Consider the following 18367-nt stretch of genomic DNA (forward strand, 5'->3'; position numbering starts at 1 on the left):
CAGCAGTTATCATGGGTGACTTTAATCTACATATAGATTGGGCCAACCAAATTAGCAACAGTACTGTGGAGGAGGAATTCCTGGAGTGTATACGGGATGGTTTCCTGGACCAATATGTCGAGGAACCAATCTTAGAGATCAGGCCATCTTAGACTGGGTATTATGCAATGAAAAAGGATTAATTAGCAATCTTGTTGTGCGAGGCCCCTTGGGGCGGAGCGATCATAATATGATAGAATTCTTCATTAAGATGGAGAGTGAAGTAGTTGACTCAGAGACTAGGGTCCTGAATTTAAATAAAGGAAACTACGATGGTATGAGGCGCAAGTTGGGTAGGATTGATTGGGGAATGTTACTCAAAGGGTTGACGGTGGATAGGCAATGGCAAACATTCAAAGATCGCATGGATGAACTACAGAATTTGTTCATCCCTGTTTGGCATAAAAATAAAACAAAAAAGTGACTCAACCGTGGCTAACAAGGGAAATTAGGGATAGCATAAAATCCAAGGAGAGGACATATAAATTGGCCAGAAAAAGCAGTAAACCTGAGGATTGGGAGCAGTTTAGGATTCAGCAAAGGAGGACAAAGGGATTAATTAAGAGGGGGAAAATAGAGTATGAGAGTAAGCTTTCAGGGAACATAAAAACTGACTGTAAAAGCTTTTATATATATGTGAAGAGAAAAAGATTGGTGAAGTCAAGCGTAGGTCCCTTGCAGTCAGAATCAGGGGAATTTATAATGAGGAACAAAGAAATGGCAGACCAATTAAATACATACTTTAGTTCTGTCTTCACAAAGGAGGACACAAATAACCTCCCAGAGATGTCGGGAACATAGGGTCTAATGAGAGGGAGGAACTGAATGCAATCAGTATTTGTAGGGAAATAGTGTTAGGGAAATTGACGGGACTGAAGGCCGATAAATCCCCAGGGCCTGATAATCTACATCCTAGGGTACTTAAGGAAGTGGCCCTCGAAATAATAGATGCATTTGCTGGTCATCTTCCAAAACGCTATAGACTCTGGAACAGTTCCTATAGATTGGAGGGAGGCTAAAGTTTCCCCACTGTTCAAAAAAGGTGGTAGAGAGAAAACGGGAAATTATAGACCGGTAAGCCTGACATCGGTAGTGGGGAAAATGCTAGAGTCCATTATAAAAGATGTAATAGCAGAGCACTTGGAAAACAGTGACAGGATCGGACAAAGTCAACGTGGATTTACAAAAGGTAAATCGTGCTTGACTAATCTACTGGAATTTTTTGAGGATGTAACTGGTAGAATAGATAAGGGAGAACCAGTGGATGTGGTGTATTTGGACTTTCAGAAGGCTTTCGATAAGGTCCCGCATAAGAGATTAGCGTGTAAAGTTAAGGCACATGGGATTGGGGGCAAGGTACTGACTTGGATAGAGAACTGGTTGGCAGACGGGAAGCAAAGAGTTGGAATAAACGGGTCTTTTTCCGAGTGGCAGGCAGTGACTAGTGGGGTACCGCAGGGATCGGTCCTAGGACCCCAGCTATTCACAATATATATTAATGATCTAGACGAGGGAACTAGATGTAATATCTCCAAGTTTGCAGACGACACAAAGTTGGGTGTGCATGTGTGCTGTGAGGAGGATGCCGATAAACTCCAGTATGAATTGGACAGGTTGGGTGATTGGGCAGATGCATGGCAAATGCAGTATAATATGGATAAATGCAAGGTTATCCACTTTGGTGTCAAAAACAGGAAGGCAGATTATTATCTGAACGGCAATAGATTGGGAGAAGGGGAAGTGCAGCGAGACCTGGGTGTCCTTGTGCACCAGTCGCTGAAGGTAAGACTGCAGGTGCAACAGGCGGTTAAGAAGGCAAATGGTGTGTTGGCCTTCATAGCAAGAGGATTCGAGTACAGGAGCAAGGATGTCTTGCTGCAGTTGTACAGAGCCTTGGTGAGATCACACCTTGAGTATTGTGTGCAATTTTGTTCGCCTTATCTGAGGAAGGATGTTCTTGCCGTGGAGGGAGTGCAGCGAAGATTCACCAGACTGATACCTGGGATGGCAGGAATGACGTATAAGGAGAGATTGGGTTGATTGGGCTTATACTCGCTGGAGTTTAGAAGAATGAGAGGGGATCTCATTGAAACTTATAAAATTCTAACAGGACTCGACAGACTCTATGCAGGAAGGATGTTCCTGATGGCGGGGGAGTCCAGAACCAGGGGCCACAGTCGAAAGATAAGGGGTAAGCCATTTAGGACTGAGATGAGGAGGAATTTCTTCACCCAGAGAGTGGTGAACCTGTGCAATTCTATACCACAGAAGGCAGTTGAGGCCAATTCATTAAATATATTCAAGAAGGATTTAGATATATTTCTTAAGGCTAAAGGGATCAAGGGATATGGGGAGAAGGCAGGGACAGGGTACTGAGTTTGGATGATCAGCCATGATCTCATTGAATGGCGGAGCAGGCTCAAGGGGCCGAGTGGCCTACTCCTGCTCCTATCTTCTATGTTTCTATGTTTCATTCCATAACCTGTTGCTTTAATTTGCATGGACTTTGAAATAGACATAGAATTTCATGAAGTTTAGCTAATGATGAAACACATCAGTCTGGGCAGTCTTTATAAATTAGGTAGACAGTCAAATAGTTTTCCACATGTGAGACAAATTTGTATTTAAATTGCTGGCAAAAATTTTGATAATTAAATGTGTCACCTGCTGGATGTCTTTCTAAAAGAAAAGCTTTCATGTTGTCATGTTTCTCAGCAGCACTTCAAAGCACTTTCGATTACTTTGAAATGTGGTGATTGTGGTCATGTAGGTAATGTGGCAGCCAACTTACATAAAGCAATTGGATAAATATCCAGTCAATTTGCTCTAGTGGTGTTAGTTGAAGGAGGAATAATAGCCAGAGCACCAGAAGAGCACTGAGCTCCTCTTTAGATTGTACCTTGGGATCTTTAATGTAGACCTGAAACAACAGAACAGACAGACCAGGCCTTGGTTTAATGTTTCACCCGAAGGACAGCATCTTTGACAATGCAACACTTTCTCAGTATTGGATGTCAGCTAGATTATGTTCAAGTCCTGGAGTGGCTGGAACCTGTAACATTATGACAAAAATGAGCCAGCTTGATTCTCCCTATGTAAATGATGTTCCTACAGGTGTCATTGCTTCTAATCTGTGCCACTTCAGCTGGTTGGAACCTATCAATGGAAAGACATCATCTGCTACAGGATGGCAAATATTGGTACCTGTGTAGACCTTGAGGATAGTAGTAGGCAGTCTTTGTTTTTTCCCATTTAGGTTCCTTTCTTGCCTCTTCCATCCATCCCCCATGAGCCACCTATCATTTCCAACCAAGAAGGTGGGTATGGAGCCTGCGCTCATACTGCTGCCAATGTCGCTCCAGTGTATCCACCCCTTAGGCGGTACATGATAGTGGTTTAGTGACTGAAACACTTGTATTTTCTCCTCTACAATGGAACAGATGTAACTGTAAACTCATTGTAAGGAATCATATATTTAAACTCGTTATATGCCATAGTGTAGATCTGAAATATCCAACTATTTGGAGGGGGGGGGGAAAGAGATGGATCCAAATCGTTTATCTATTTCAAGGCATCCTCCGAACTGTAGTCAGAGCTGGTAAGACACTAAGTTGGGAGAATGTGGATAACTGTTTTTGGCTATACTTTTGACCTGGCTGGGACTCTAAGAGCAAGCACATTCGGGATCTTTCCTGCATATGTTATTAATTTTGCTAGTCAATTCATATTGGGGAATGGTAGTTTTAGATGTAATGCCATTGCTATAAACATTTTATTTATGCAATACATGCTTTTTAAAATGAATACAAATGTCTGCATTGTGCTGAACAGAATTCTGGAGAGTTAGTGCATCTGGGTAACTTAGACTTGGCATTGTTACAGTTACTACTTCTCATCATCCTTTCTATAGAGCTATTTATAATGCATTGTGGAAGTGGTTAATATCTTATGCTCCAGACATTCCATTATACTGTCTTTTAACTTCAGGTGTTCCTCTACTGAAAGCCAGACACTGATATCTGTGTGTGCCTTTCATTAAAGCCGCAGCTTCTTATCGATGATATGGAGGCGATGCTTCCATTACAATCATCAGTGCCATTTCCAGTACGAAATGTAAGCTTGTTGCCCCAAACTGTCACATTTATTTGAGCCAGTGGCATATCACAGAATCACAGAATCACAGAAACCCCACAATGCAGATAGAGGCCATTTCGGCCCATCGAGCCTGCACCGACACATATCCCACCCGATCCCCGTAACCCCACGTATTTAATCCCCCTAACACTAAGGGTCAATTTATCATAGCCAATCAACCTAACCCGCACATCTTTGGACTGTGGGAGGAAACCAGAGCACCCGGAGGAAACCCACGCAAACACGGGGAGAATGTGCAAACTCCACACAGACAGTCGCCCGAGGCCGGATTTGAACCCGGGTCCCTGGTGCTGTGAGGCAACAGTGCTAACCACTATGCCACCGTGCTGCCCTTTAGGTTTTAGTCTGGAAAACTGTTGCGTCACATCGCATCAAGCAGATGTATTGGTAAACTTCAACTCTAGTCATTGAGTTTCCATTTGCACAAGTACCTTTGTTGTGTGATTTTTATTATAGTCAATAATTGAGCAGAATTTTGTCTCTGTCTGCCAACATTGAATCTCGAGCATAAAATGCACTCCTTGGATGAGTGCAGGTTTCTTTATTTTTATGCAGCAGTATCAAATCTTCAGATCCACTGTTCATCTCATATAAGGATGTTACAGTAGACTACACCACTAGTAACAGCAGCTCTCAAAATGCATCACCTTTGTATATTTTCTGACTGATAAAACTTGTCCACAAGGTATTAGTCTCTTAGAGTAATGGCTTCTTCATTTGCATTGGCAGCTGCTGTTTTTAATTGAAGCGATATGAGGGCATGGGCCTTCCTTATGTACATCCCCAAACATTGTTCCCTTAACCTTTGTCACATTAAATTAGGGAAAATGGATAGCTCAGAATATTTTGAAGGTAGGGCTCATGCACAGAGGCTACCAACCGCACCAGGAGGCATCTTGGGAGTAGTGCATGTACTTTTTAAGTTCATAAGTGTTAGTATGAAAAGAGATAGAAGTTATTGTGAGGAGATACTAAAACTGACTACATTTTCTAAGTTTTTAGATGGTGCAAAAGATACTGCCGTCACATGTAGAGAGCTACTATGTTACATTATAATCTTAAGACTTTTTTTGTTATTTTAGCAACCTGAAGAGGAAGCTGTTGCTTACCTTGATCAGAGTGATGGTGAAGATGAATTTGACACTGCCGACCTCCCTGATCCTGATAAATACAGAGATTCTGAGAAGGATGATGACCACAGTGTTTCTGAAGCTGAAGGAAATCACAGGTTAGTTCACTTTTGTACAGAGGAATCTAGGTTCTTCATTTCGCCCAAGGAATTGACGTGTCCTGACTTTAAAGTAAGGAGCATGACTACCTTGAAAGTGTTCCCTGAATGCCAGTAGTGAGTGGTTCTCAAACATTTTTGGTTGAAGGACCCCTTTTAAAATGGATTAGTAATCAAGGAACCCCCCCCCCCAATCTAAATTATAATACTAATATATTCTAGTAATTGCAACTTTCCCACTCTTGTAAATTCACTCATGGAATTACAAAATCATAACATACATATACAATATCTGCAGAGAAGGGGGAGGGTGGCGAGAGTGAAATCACACACACAAAATGGAACCAAGGAGAAATCAGAAGCGCGAAGAAAACATGGACACATGTAGAATTTTGCCAACTGATTTGACGCACATAATCATGTCACTGGGGAAACAAAAGATGAAGCTTTAAATCACAGCTTCTCTCTCTCTGGCACCAATTTTCAGTGCTGTTCGTCAGGAAAAGACTCCGCATCTTATCTCCTTGCCCTACCCCCTCCCTCCCTCCGGGGTCTCCCTCCGCACGCTGCGTCCAAACACCAACCACTGCGGCTGCCGTGCACACGGACCACCTTGCTTTTCTTTTCTCTCTCTGTCTCTCCGCACTTCAACCAATACCTGTACGAACACAGAGACACTCCGGCTCTGATTCACTCTCATTGGACGGCATTCCTTGATCGACAAAGCATCTTGGCCGCTGCTTGTCCCGACTCCGATTCTGACTGGTCTATTATCAGGTCAATTTTTTTTTCCTGCACATTTTTGGCGGACCTCTTGAAACCTTCTGGGTCCGTGGACTCCAGTTTGCGAACCACTGAGTTAGGTTACCAGTATGTTGAAAGTGATGAGACTCATGGGCTGGATTTTACCAACCTCGGTGGGTCTCGGCCTCGCTGCTGGCTCCAGCCTGCTGTCCAAAATGGCTTTTCCCTGATTGGGCTTGTTAAGCATGCCCAGCGCATTTGCCGGCCAATTGAAAGAAGTGGATCTGATGATGTCACTCGATAACACGTCATCAGCCAGTTTCCTTAAAGGGACCATGCACAAATTAATTTTGAGATTTGTGCTGTGTGTTCTACAGCATTGAGGTGCTGAAAACACTGACGAGCACTGCACAAAGGTGCAGGGCTGCACCCAGGCTCTCCCATGACTCCCTCCACATGCTTATGGATGGAGTCACAGCACACAGGGTAGTTCTCTTCCCTTCCAGTGAGTGGAAGAGACCTCCCCAGTACATTGCACAGGAGGACACAAGCAGGGATGTCGTCAGGAGGACCAGGCTGCAGTGGTGCAAACCTTTCAATGATCTCAGTAGATCACAAAACATTATTGCAAAGCCACGCTCAACCTCATCCTGCTGTGCCTCTCATCACATCCCCATCACTCTGCCTTCCCTACCCTACTCCTGCATATCCTTACTCACACCAACTTACCTTGCACCTCTACCCATCCCCCTCTCTATCTACATTATCACTTCCCCATCTCACTAGCCACCCCTCACACTCGCCCTCATCCTAGTCCAATTATACCAACTAACAACACACAAGGGTAGGCACTAGTTTGCTGACGTCCCTGAAAAATTCCGTACCATATTTTCAGTAAGCCTATGCCTGGTATTCGCTGTACCAGTCTCTGGAGTCTATATGGCAAACAAAAGAAGAACATTTTTTAGGAGCCACTTCACTTTGTGGAAAGTGGAGATCTGTATGTCACATTGTTCTGGTAAGTATAGATGTGGCCAAGGTGTACTTTAGTCACATTCAGGGACTTTGGAAACTGCGGGAATCATTGTGATGACAGTGGAGATCCGCACAATATTTGAGTGCCTTTGTATGGCACTATAGATTTCAATTTTTAACAGAATTTTCTAAACACTAATTGTGAGTCAGGAGATTTGTGTATTTTTTTGGTAAGATGTTCTTCAATTTTAACCATACTGAAAAATATCTTTCTTGACACAAAACAAAAGACAAACCCATTTTGTCTTTGGTTTTGAGAGGTAAATGCTTCCTTGATTTATCATTCTGCCTCTATGGAAAATGCTTCTGTCTTGCTGGCATGATTATTCTTGAAAGTATAAGCTGCAGGGTATTTTTGGTTTGTTTTTCTTTCATTATAGTGTGCCAGTATTCGTTTTTGTGATTGTTAAAATGGATTTCCAAATCTAACTCTCCAGGCTTCCTGATATTAATATAGTATGTTGCCTGTAATGTTGGAAGCCTTAAAGTAAAGAAGCAGTGTTTGTAGATGAAGCTTTAAAGTTCAGGGACCATATGTCCTAAGTAGGCTGCTTGTCCCTGTTCTTTTGAAGGTGTACCTAGCTTACATTGCAAAAAGCTATTCTGACAGACATGCAAGTACACACGCATTCATATCTGACGTTAATTACAGCTTGATAATTGCAAAGTCCTTTGCTTCTCAGCCTTTGGGCTGAATTGCTGATTTAATAATTGAGTGCAATTTTCTCGAGTGCTGTAAAAGCATTTTTTCATGTATCTTATTAAATGAGATGCTTTATTGATACTTAAGCAGTATATTTTTTCTTTATTTAGATTGATTAGGCTATAAACTGTGCTTGGAACCTGTAATGTTAGTATGAAAGCAGGTGGGTGATGCTTGCAGGTAGCACGCCACTAGAAAATAATCTGAAGATTGAGAGAATTCCTTTTCATTTAGAATTATTTAACTTTGCACTGTAGAACAGATAAACATAGTTCTTTTTACAGTGAAAATCTTAATTTCATTTTTGTGTTTTTTTTAAACAATTATTAGTACTTTTAGGCTGATCTATTTTCCCTTTTCCTTTTAAGTGTTTTTGTTTTCATTTGTTCCTCCACCACTGCCCACCCCCTTCCATCCGATTCCTGAATGCTCCCTCCTCCAACATCTCCTCCTCCATCCAGGAGGGTTAAAATAGACTATGTCATGGCACTACCAATGCCACAAACATGAGGTTGTCCTCTGCAGGATGGGATCTGGGCCTTCTGGCTTTTGAGATTGCAAACTGCTCCTTCTCGTGACTGGATAAGTGCCAGCCAAACTCATTCATTGAGGAACCTGGATTCTGAATGACCTTTTACTGCACCAGTGGAAGTGTCTGATCCCCAAACTGGTATATTTTTATGGTGTGACTTTGTGTCTTTACGAATATACTGCATTTATAAAACTCTTCTACTTAAGGTGCATTTCCTGTCCACAGCTATTACTTCCTGCAACACTTTTTACGTCAGTATTTACGATGCCAACCTGCTATATAAACATTTATAATGTTAGATCCTGTATAAACATTTCAGAACCACATTGTTGATGAGTCAATTGAAATTGAATTGAATTGAATCAGTCAGAATGCTTTTTTAAAAAAAAACTTGTCTACTGTTTTTCCCTTAGTATTTGTAATGTCCAAAATAAGACTTTAAACGGTATTTTTTTTAAATGTCAAAAAATTTCATGTTTCACAAATACATTTATCCATTCAATTGCCTTTTAGTGCCGCCATTAACATTTTTACTTGAAGGTCTCAAACTCTAAGAGCTGGGGGTTGTACTTGATATTTCAAGGGGAACAGCCTCCAGTATCTAGATTCATACCTGCCATAAAGGAAGATGGTCATGTCGGGCAGTAATATCTCCAACAAGAAAAAGCCCGATTACCTCCCCCGATCTTCAAGGACACCACCATCATTGACTTGCCCAGTATCAACAATTTGGGGGTTGGTTTTGACCAGGAACTTAACTGGACCAACCATTCAATAGTATGACTAGTTTCGTGGTCACTGATACAGGAAACTTTCTGGTATCCGGCACTGACGGGACCAAGCTGATGCCGTTAGATCAAAACTGCCGTATAAACCAGCGTTAATGTTGAAACATACAGAGCTTTTCAGCTCCGTGTGAATCAACAAACCCTGTTGCTTAGCAACAGCTTCAAAACAGTCGGCTGCAGCTGCAAGCGTCTCTAGCTGAAGCTGTTGCTTAGTTACAGACCTTGCAGAGCCTGACTGGGGAAAAAAAAGCAACGAGAAGTAAAAAAAACTTATAGAAAACGGCTCCTGAATTTTGCCGGTAGATAGAGCTTTCCGGACTTTTAACCTCCAGTTAAACAAAAGTTTCCTGTACTAGCTTTTTATTCTAGATTTATTTAATTAACTGAATTTAAATTCCACATGATGGGATTTGAACCCGCGTCTCTGGATCATTAGTCCAGGCCTCTGGATTACTAGTTCAGTAACATAACCACTATGCTACCGTTCCTGCCTCAAATAAGGTCTCTCATCAGCCTCCTCTGTTCCAAAGAAAACAACCCCAGCCTATCCAATCTTTCCTCATAGCTAAAATCCTCCAGTCCTGGCAACATCTTTGTACATCTCCTCTGTACCCTCTAGTGCAATCACATCTTTCCTGTAATGTGGTGACCAGAACTATACGGAGTACTCTTAGCTGAGGTCTAACTAGTGTTTTGTACAGTTCAAGCATAAGCTCCCAGCTCTTATATTCTGTGTCTCGGCTAATAAAGGAAAGTATCCCGTATGCCTTTTTAACCACCTTATCTACCTGTCCTGCTACCTTCAGGGATCTGTGGCCATGTACTCCAAGGTCTCTCTGTTCCTCTACACTTCAGTATCCTACCATTTATTGTGTATTCCCTTGCCTTGTTACCCCTCCCCAAATACATCACCTCACACTTCTCCAGATTGAATTCCATTTGCCACTTTTCTGCCCACCTGACCAGTTCATTGATATCTTCCTGCAGTCTACAGCTTTCTTCCTCACTATCAACCACACGACCAATGTTTGTATCATCTGCAACCTTCTTAATCATGCCCCCTACATTGAAGTCTAAATCATTGATGTATACAACAAAAAGCAAGGGACCGAGTACTGAGCCCTGTGGAACCCCACTGGAAACAGCCTTCCAGTCACAAAAAGACCCGTCGACCATTACCCTTTGCTTCCTGCCACTGAGCCAATTTTGGATCCAACATGCCACTTTCCCTTGGATCCCATGGGCTTTTACTTTTCTGAACAGTCTGCCATGTGAGACCTTGTCAAAAGCCTTGCTAAAATCCATGTAGACTACATCAAACGCGCTACCCTCCTCAAAAAATTCAATCAAGTTAGTCAGGCACGAGCTTCCCTTAACAAATCCATGCTGACTGTCCTTGATTAATCTGTGCCTTTCTAAATTACCATTAATGCTGTCCCTCAGAAATTTTTCCAATAATTTGCCCACCACCGAGGTTAGGCTGACTGGCCTGTAACTACTCGGTCTATCCCTTTCTCCCTATTTAAACACCAGCAGGGTGGAGAGAGGCAGATGGACACAGATACAGTTCCAGAAACCAATGACAAACACCAAATTTATTATTTGCAGAGATCTCTTATAGAAAGTTATAAAGCAGTGCAGCCAGATCTTGGATGCCCTCATTTTCAGCCATTGCCAATGGATTCATGCCTTCTCTCGCTCCTCACTGCTGATAGACAGCAGAAATTCACCAGTGAGCTGAACACCATATTCCAACCCCAGTTCTGAAAAACCCTGGGTTCCCTCTCCACTGTGATGCCAGACCGAAAGTTTTTCCCCCCATGCTGGAAAACCCTGGTAACCCCACCCACCGTGCTGCCAGAGTCCAGGATCAACCCACCAGTGCAGCTACACTCCACTCCCCATATCTATTTTTGCTAAATACGTCTTGCATACTTTCTTGCTGTGTATTATCAGCTTTAAAACTGATGAGGGGTAAAATAGGAGAAAAAAATACAAAATCGAAGGCACACATTTATGGTTTTCAGAAAGTAATGGACAAAGTCATAGAATTTGATTCCCAAAGCACCAATTATTTTTTAAAATCCCAAAATATAATTTACTAAAAAGTACTTAATTGGCTGTAAAGTGCTTTTGGACATTCTCAGGTTATGAAAGTAGCTATAAAAATGCAAGTCTTTCTTTACTAAAAACAGAATTTGATTTATTCAATCACTGTAAATCTGTGGCCTGGATGCTGTGCCCGACATGTCATAAACATCCCTGTGGTTACAAATCAGCAAATCCTCCAATTCACTATGCGCAACACTTTAGGTGATCTACTAGTATTTGAAAGAAAAACACAACCTGTTGAAGGAGGCAGCATTTTTCTAATGTTCTACAGTTGAAGCTGAAAAGAAATAGCACATTTAAAAAAACACGCTAGTTATAAATGTTATTTTACTAATAGATTGTAGATCTTGGTGCAAAGCGCAATTTGTATTGTTTAACACAATAGGCAGTGGGGTCTTGGAGGGCCACAAAACCCTGCTGCTGCAGCTGCTCATCCTTGACCTCCTGCTGGGATTTCTCCAGTGTTGGGGCCCCAACACTTGACCCTCTGCCTCTTCAGTTATACATGGTCCCCCATCACTAACTGTCTTGGATGGTTTCTGTTTTTTTGTTTGAATCACCATGCATCTCCTATTTCTAACTACACATTACCAAGTAAAGCATTACGCAATCTGATGAAGCTTTGTGCTAACATTTAAGTTTATTGTTTGAATCAATTTCCTAATTCAATATTGATTTTTGCTTGCTAAATACTAGTTTAAGGATTATATAGAAGATAAGGGCCACTCATTTATGGTTTTTGTAGAATAATGCCTTTGGTACCTGAGAGTTATTTGACCATACAATGGGTTGTTTTACAGGACACTAGTGAGATTTGTTGTGATTCTTGTTTTATAAGATGCTTGTAGAGGATGTGAAGGGAAATGACTTGTTTTATTTGTTCTGCAAAAGATATGTCTCCTTTCCAGTCCTGCTCTGTAAAACGTTGCTATCTTGAATTTGCTATGGTTTTGTCTCAACATTTGTACTAACACACTGTGGGTTCAAAAGTGTATGGCAAGATGATGAGGCAGAATGATTGGACCAATTGTGGTGTATGTAACCTGTTCCACCTTAAGAGATGTACTACTTTCTCTGGCTGCTGTATACGTAATACCGGTGGTGACCACCGGTATATAAGCACTGTGTAGTAATATTGTATTTAGTATTAGTCCTGACCTCCAACCAGTAAAGACCTGTTGAACTTTAATCTTGTAGTCTGTGTTAGTAATTACAACTAGAACACACAGACTTAACAGTGGCGACGAGTCCGATTCTTACCCTGCGGCAGTTTATATCCACGGCGGCTTCGTCCACAGAACAGACGTCGAAGAGAGGCTTCCACCCTCATCACCCTGCTGGAAGACACGTCGCGCGGCAGACATCGAGAAACCAGAGTGCAGAAGACATCCTGAACTCGAAGCCTCCATCAGCGGCTGTCAGCTATCTTCTTTCTACCTCGGTGGTGGGTAAGCCGGGCAGCGACGCGACCAGAAAGTCGGCCGCGTTGGCTGTACAGACGGGGAGGGAAGACAGAGGAATAAGGGCGGTGAGATCGATCGCGACCGGAGATAAGGGCCGGGCCGCATTCGGGCCGAAAGGCGCAGCGCGGGGACATCGATCGCGGCTGGTGATAAGGGCCGGGCCGCATTCGGGCTAAAAAGGCGCAGCGTCTGGGGCAACTGAAGGCGCGAGAGCCGCGGTGAAGCGGAGACAGCGTCGGGGGACGGGTGAAGACCGCCAAGCGCGGGAAAACCGCCATTTTGTAGGCGGAGGACGAAGACAAGAGCGGGAAGCCGCCATCTTGGATAAAAATTAAAATAAATTAAATTGCAACGATGCCTAAACATGGGAACATTAATACCTTTGATAGCGACATCGAAGATTGGGCCATGTATGTAGAACGCATACAAAATTATTGTAAAGCAAATAAAATCCCAGATGAAGAGAAAGCACTAACATTATTAAACTTAATGGGTGCGAAGACATACGGACAATTGAAACACCTTTTATCACCAGATGAACCGGCGGATAAGACGTTCGAGGAGATTGTTACTGCCCTGAAAAATCATCTAAACCCCACGCCGCTGATGCTAGCGGAACGATTTAAATTTTACAGCAGAAGGCAGCTGAAGGATGAAAGCAATGCTGAATATTTAATGGAATTGCGTAAGCTAGCAAAGTACTGTCAGTTTGGAACGAGACTGACAGAGGCGCTACGAGATAAATTTGTGTGTGGTTTATTAAAAGAAGATACACAAAAGCGACTGCTCGAGGAGAATGAGCTGACGCTTGAGAAAGCGGTCACTATGGCAGCAGCACACGAAGCCGCAGTGAGAGGCACGGCAGTAATGCAGCTACGGTCACCGGAACTCAGTACAAATAAATTGGGTTTGAGTACTGTAAAATGTTATCGTTGTGGAAAGACAACGCACGATCAGAACCAGTGTTGGTTTAAAAACCAAGAATGCAGAACGTGTGGCAGGCTTGGCCACATAACTAAAGTATGCCGGTCAGGAAAGAAGACCAGCAACAAAAAGTCACCGCAAGGAAAATACATAAAGGTACACAAGGTGACAAAGAACAGTTCGACCGAACAGAAGTCAGATTCAGACGCTAGCAGTAATGAACTGGGTAGCTTAAGAGTACACAACGTTGGTAAGGATGCAGATCTCCAGACAATTTGGGTCACCCTTCAGATAGCAGGAGTCCAAGTAAAGATGGAATTGGACACTGGATCGGCATTGACGGTCATGAATAAGAAAGATTACAAAAGGTTATTCCAACATATTCCCCTACGGGATACGGAGGTTATATTGAAAACATACACGGGGCAAAGAGTGTACCCCATCGGAAAGATAGAGGTAAAAGTGGTCCACAAGGGCGAAGAAAGCCAAGTAATGGACTTATATGTGCTACCTGAAGGAGGTCCACCACTACTGGGACGGGAGTGGATTAGGAAAATGAATATGGACTGGCACTCCTTGAAGGCACTAACGGTAGATTCCGGGGAAACAGATGTCAAACCTAAACGATTGTCCAAAATATTGGATGATGCTAAAGAGATGTTCCAGCAGGGACTGGGAACACTGAGAGGAATTACGGCAAACATCAAGATTGATGAACATGCACACCCAAAAAATTTTTAAAGCCAGACCGGTACCCTATGCAATACGACCTACTGTAGAAGCGGAACTGGAAGCGCTAGAACGTTCAGGTGTACTGTCTAAGGTAGATTGGAGTGAGTGGGCTGCGCCCATTGTTCCCGTTATGAAACGTCCTTCGAGCAGCAAGCCAGGAGAACCAGGGAAGGTTCGCATCTGTGGAGATTTCAAAATCACCGTTAATCCGGTGCTTCACACGGTGCAGTATCCGCTTCCGCGGATTGAGGATATTTTTGCTTCGTTGTCTGGCGGGAAACACTTCACCAAGATAGATCTGGCGCAGGCGTACTTGCAGATGGAGGTTGAAGAAGAGTCACGCCAATACCTCACGATCAACACGCATCGAGGTTTGTACCGGTACAATAGGCTGGTTTTTGGAGTGGCATCGGCTCCGGCAATTTGGCAGAGGGCCATGGAGCAGGTATTACAGGGAATTCCAGGCACACAATGTTACCTGGACGATATTCTGATTACAGGTGATGGTGATGAAGAACACCTCGCAAACTTGGAACTGGTGCTCAACAGACTGAAAGAGTATGGACTTAGAGTTAATCGGCAGAAATGTGAGTTCTTCCAGAAGCGGATCTCGTACTGTGGTCATGTCATTGACCGGGAGGGGCTTCATAAGTCTCCTGACAAGATAGAGGCAGTTGTAAAGGCTCCCGCTCCGGAGAATGTCTCTCAGTTGAGGTCGTTTCTTGGATTGATAACTATTACCATAAATTTCTACCAAATCTATCCACGGTACTGCACCCGCTAAACGCTCTTTTACAGAAGGGGGTACCATGGGAATGGAGCGAAAACTGTAAGAAGGCATTTCGCAAAAGCAAAGAATTGATCACCTCAGAGGAAGTGTTGGCTCACTTCAACCCGACACTGCCTATTCGGTTGGCTTGTGATGCTTCTCCATATGGTATTGGGGCAGTACTCTCACACAAGTTGCCAAATGGCACGGAAAGGCCAGTCGCGTTTGCATCCAGATCATTGACCTCCGCTGAGCGCAACTATGCGCAGATCGATAGGGAGGCTCTCAGCCTTGTATGGGGAGTGAAGAAGTTTAATCATTACCTGCAGGGCCAAAAATTCACACTTCTGACGGACCATCAGCCGTTGCTATCCATTTTTAACCCTAAGAAGGGTGTTTCGGTGATGACAGCACAGCGTCTCCAGAGATGGTCCCTTTTCCTAGGGGCACATCAATATCAAATAGAATTCAAAGGTACGAAGCAGCATGGCAATGTTGATGGGCTGTCGCGCCTGCCACTACCTGAAGAAGAAGAAACGACGAAAGTTGACCCTGTTGAGTTATTTCATTCGACCATCATCGAGTGTTTACCAGTCACCAATGCAAGTATTGAAAGAGAAACCAGGAACGACCCGACACTGTCCAGAGTCTACGAGGTGACAGTGAAAGAATGGCCAACACGTGGTGATCCTCTGTTACCGGCATTCTCGGCAAGGCGAGACCAGCTGTCCGTCTGCCATGGTACTTTGATGTACGGGACAAGAGTGATTATTCCTCCCAAGTTAAGGGAAAGAGTTCTAAAAGAACTGCATGAAGGTCATCTGGGGGGAGTTAAGATGAAAAGTCTTGCTAGGGCTTATGTATGGTGGCCGGGTATTGACCAACAGATAGAGGAGTTGACGAAAAGCTGCGCTGGGTGCCAAAAAGTGCAAAATGCACCTCCGATCGCACCACTACACCCATGGGAATGGCCCTCAGCCCCATGGCAACGCGTACATATTGACTTTGCTGGTCCATTCATGGACTCCATGTTCCTAATTGCGGTGGACGCACATTCCAAATGGCCAGAAGTGATCAAGATGAATACCACTACTTCAGAAAAGACAATTGCGGTGTTAAGAACAATATTCGCTAGGAACGGATTGCCAGAACAGATCTGTTCGGACAACGGACCACAGTTCGTGTCGGAAGAATTCCAAAAATTCTTAAAGAAGAATGGGGTGAAACATTATACCTCTGCCCCATATCATCCAGCGACAAACGGGTTGGCCGAGAGATTTGTCCAAACATTCAAAAAGGCAATAAAGGCCATGAACGATGATCAGATTCCGCTACAGCACAAGGTGGACAATTTCCTAATGGCATATCGAAACGCCGCTCATGCAGTGACTAACCAAAGTCCTGCCATGATGTTTTATAACAGGAGGTTGCGGTCCAGGTTGGACTTGTTAAAACCAAATGTGCGGAGGGAAGTGGAAAACAAACAGTTCCGGCATATTAATAACAAGACCACTCGAAGTTTCGACGTAGGACAACCAGTGTTGGCAAGGGGCTATGGAAACGAAAAATGGCAGTCCGGAACAATTCGGGCCAGACAAGGACCTCTGATGTACACAGTAGATATTGGTAACAATGTGATAAGGCGTCATGCGGATCAACTGGTAGAATCGAGAGCAAGGGTCGAACCCATGGTTGCGACAGAGACAACTGTGGAAGACGTTAATGAACCTGAAGCATCTACCTCGGCAGGGAATGTACCTGATGATGATAACACCCAATGCATGGGAGACCAACTAGAGGAGTCACCTCAGCAACAGGAATCAGAGACCACTGAAAGGCGTTATCCAAACCGAATCAGAAGGCCTCCTGAGAGACTGAACCTTTGAACTGTTTATACCTGAAGTTATATATGTTATTATGTTATGTTAAATGGGGATATGACTGTTAAGCTAAAAAGGGAGGATTGTGGTGTATGTAACCTGTTCCACCTTAAGAGAACTTAAGCCTGTTCCACCTTAAGAGATGTACTACTTTCTCTGGCTGCTGTATACGTAATACCGGTGGTGACCACCGGTATATAAGCACTGTGTAGTGATATTGTATTTAGTATTAGTCCTGACCTCCAACCAGTAAAGACCTGTTGAACTTTAATCTTGTAGTCTGTTAGTAATTACAACTAGAACACACAGACTTAACACCAATAGTTTTTTTTTAATTGCCTATTAAGTTTATAGCTCCTGATAGAACATCAAAGATGTTCAAACTATACTGCATAATCTTGGTGGCTCTCTCGTACCTGCAATACAGTATTTCTACCTAACTGCTGTAGACAGATCATCATTTTCAAGCCAGGGAATTGGGATTAGCTGAAAAGTGTCACACAATTGGGCAAAACATTGGTGTTTACCCAACATTTACCTCAATCCAATAAATGCTACAATTTGAGATATTTTAACAATTGACTTATGGTTGTTCAAACGCACATTTTCTTGGTTGCCAGACTTATAAACTCAATTACTGTTGTGGTTGAGAGTTTTGTCAGTCATCCTACCTGTGACTCTCGGTGGTCCAGGTAATTATCAGGCAGTTGCAACTAATGTTTTAAAAAAGTGGGATACATTCTACAAACGTGGGATGAGTTAAATGTGCTCACAGAAATTGGAGCATCGAGGTGAAAGTGGCATTGTTGCTGGTATGTCCTGATGTTTGATTTCAAGCAAGTCATTGTGACTCAGTCCCCAGTAGCTTCATATCTGCTTTTGCATGGTTATATTAAAAATGCAATTCAGTATACCACACATAATTGCTGTCATGGGGTTACTTCCCACTCATCCTCGTTGAAAACATAGCTATGCCAGCAAAGCTGAAAGCAGCAATATGTTGAGAAGCCATCCGTCATTTATGCTTTAAATTGGTTAGTATAAGTGAGAATGTATTATAAAATATTTTTCAACTGGATTTTTGCAACATGTATTTGCACTGAAATATACATGAAATGAGCATTTTAGATTACTTAATATTTGTTGCATATCGAATGTGTGTGCATCAAGGTTTAGAGTTGTACCATGCTTCCTACAGTGCCCCACGGTCCAGAAATAATCTCTCCATGCTTCCCATTTTTTGTTCCATTTGAATTTTACCCT

The 18367-nt window shown here is 43.0% G+C and overlaps 1 long non-coding RNA gene across 1 annotated transcript in view; it reads left to right on the plus strand.

Moving 5' to 3' along the window:
• The first annotated feature begins 994 nt into the window (after positions 1-994).
• The window catches only part of LOC147111834 (uncharacterized), a 53861-nt gene continuing 36488 nt past the window's right edge, over positions 995-18367 (plus strand). The window contains exon 1 of the long non-coding RNA XR_015079754.1: positions 995-5422. This is a non-coding gene — a long non-coding RNA (uncharacterized LOC147111834). The remainder of the gene's footprint in view (positions 5423-18367) is intronic.

The sequence above is a fragment of the Somniosus microcephalus genome, chromosome 10 (assembly GCF_052327205.1).
Source record: "Somniosus microcephalus isolate GS21.2 chromosome 10, FLI_Smic_1.0, whole genome shotgun sequence".
In the NCBI taxonomy this organism is placed as follows: Eukaryota; Metazoa; Chordata; class Chondrichthyes; order Squaliformes; family Somniosidae; genus Somniosus; species Somniosus microcephalus.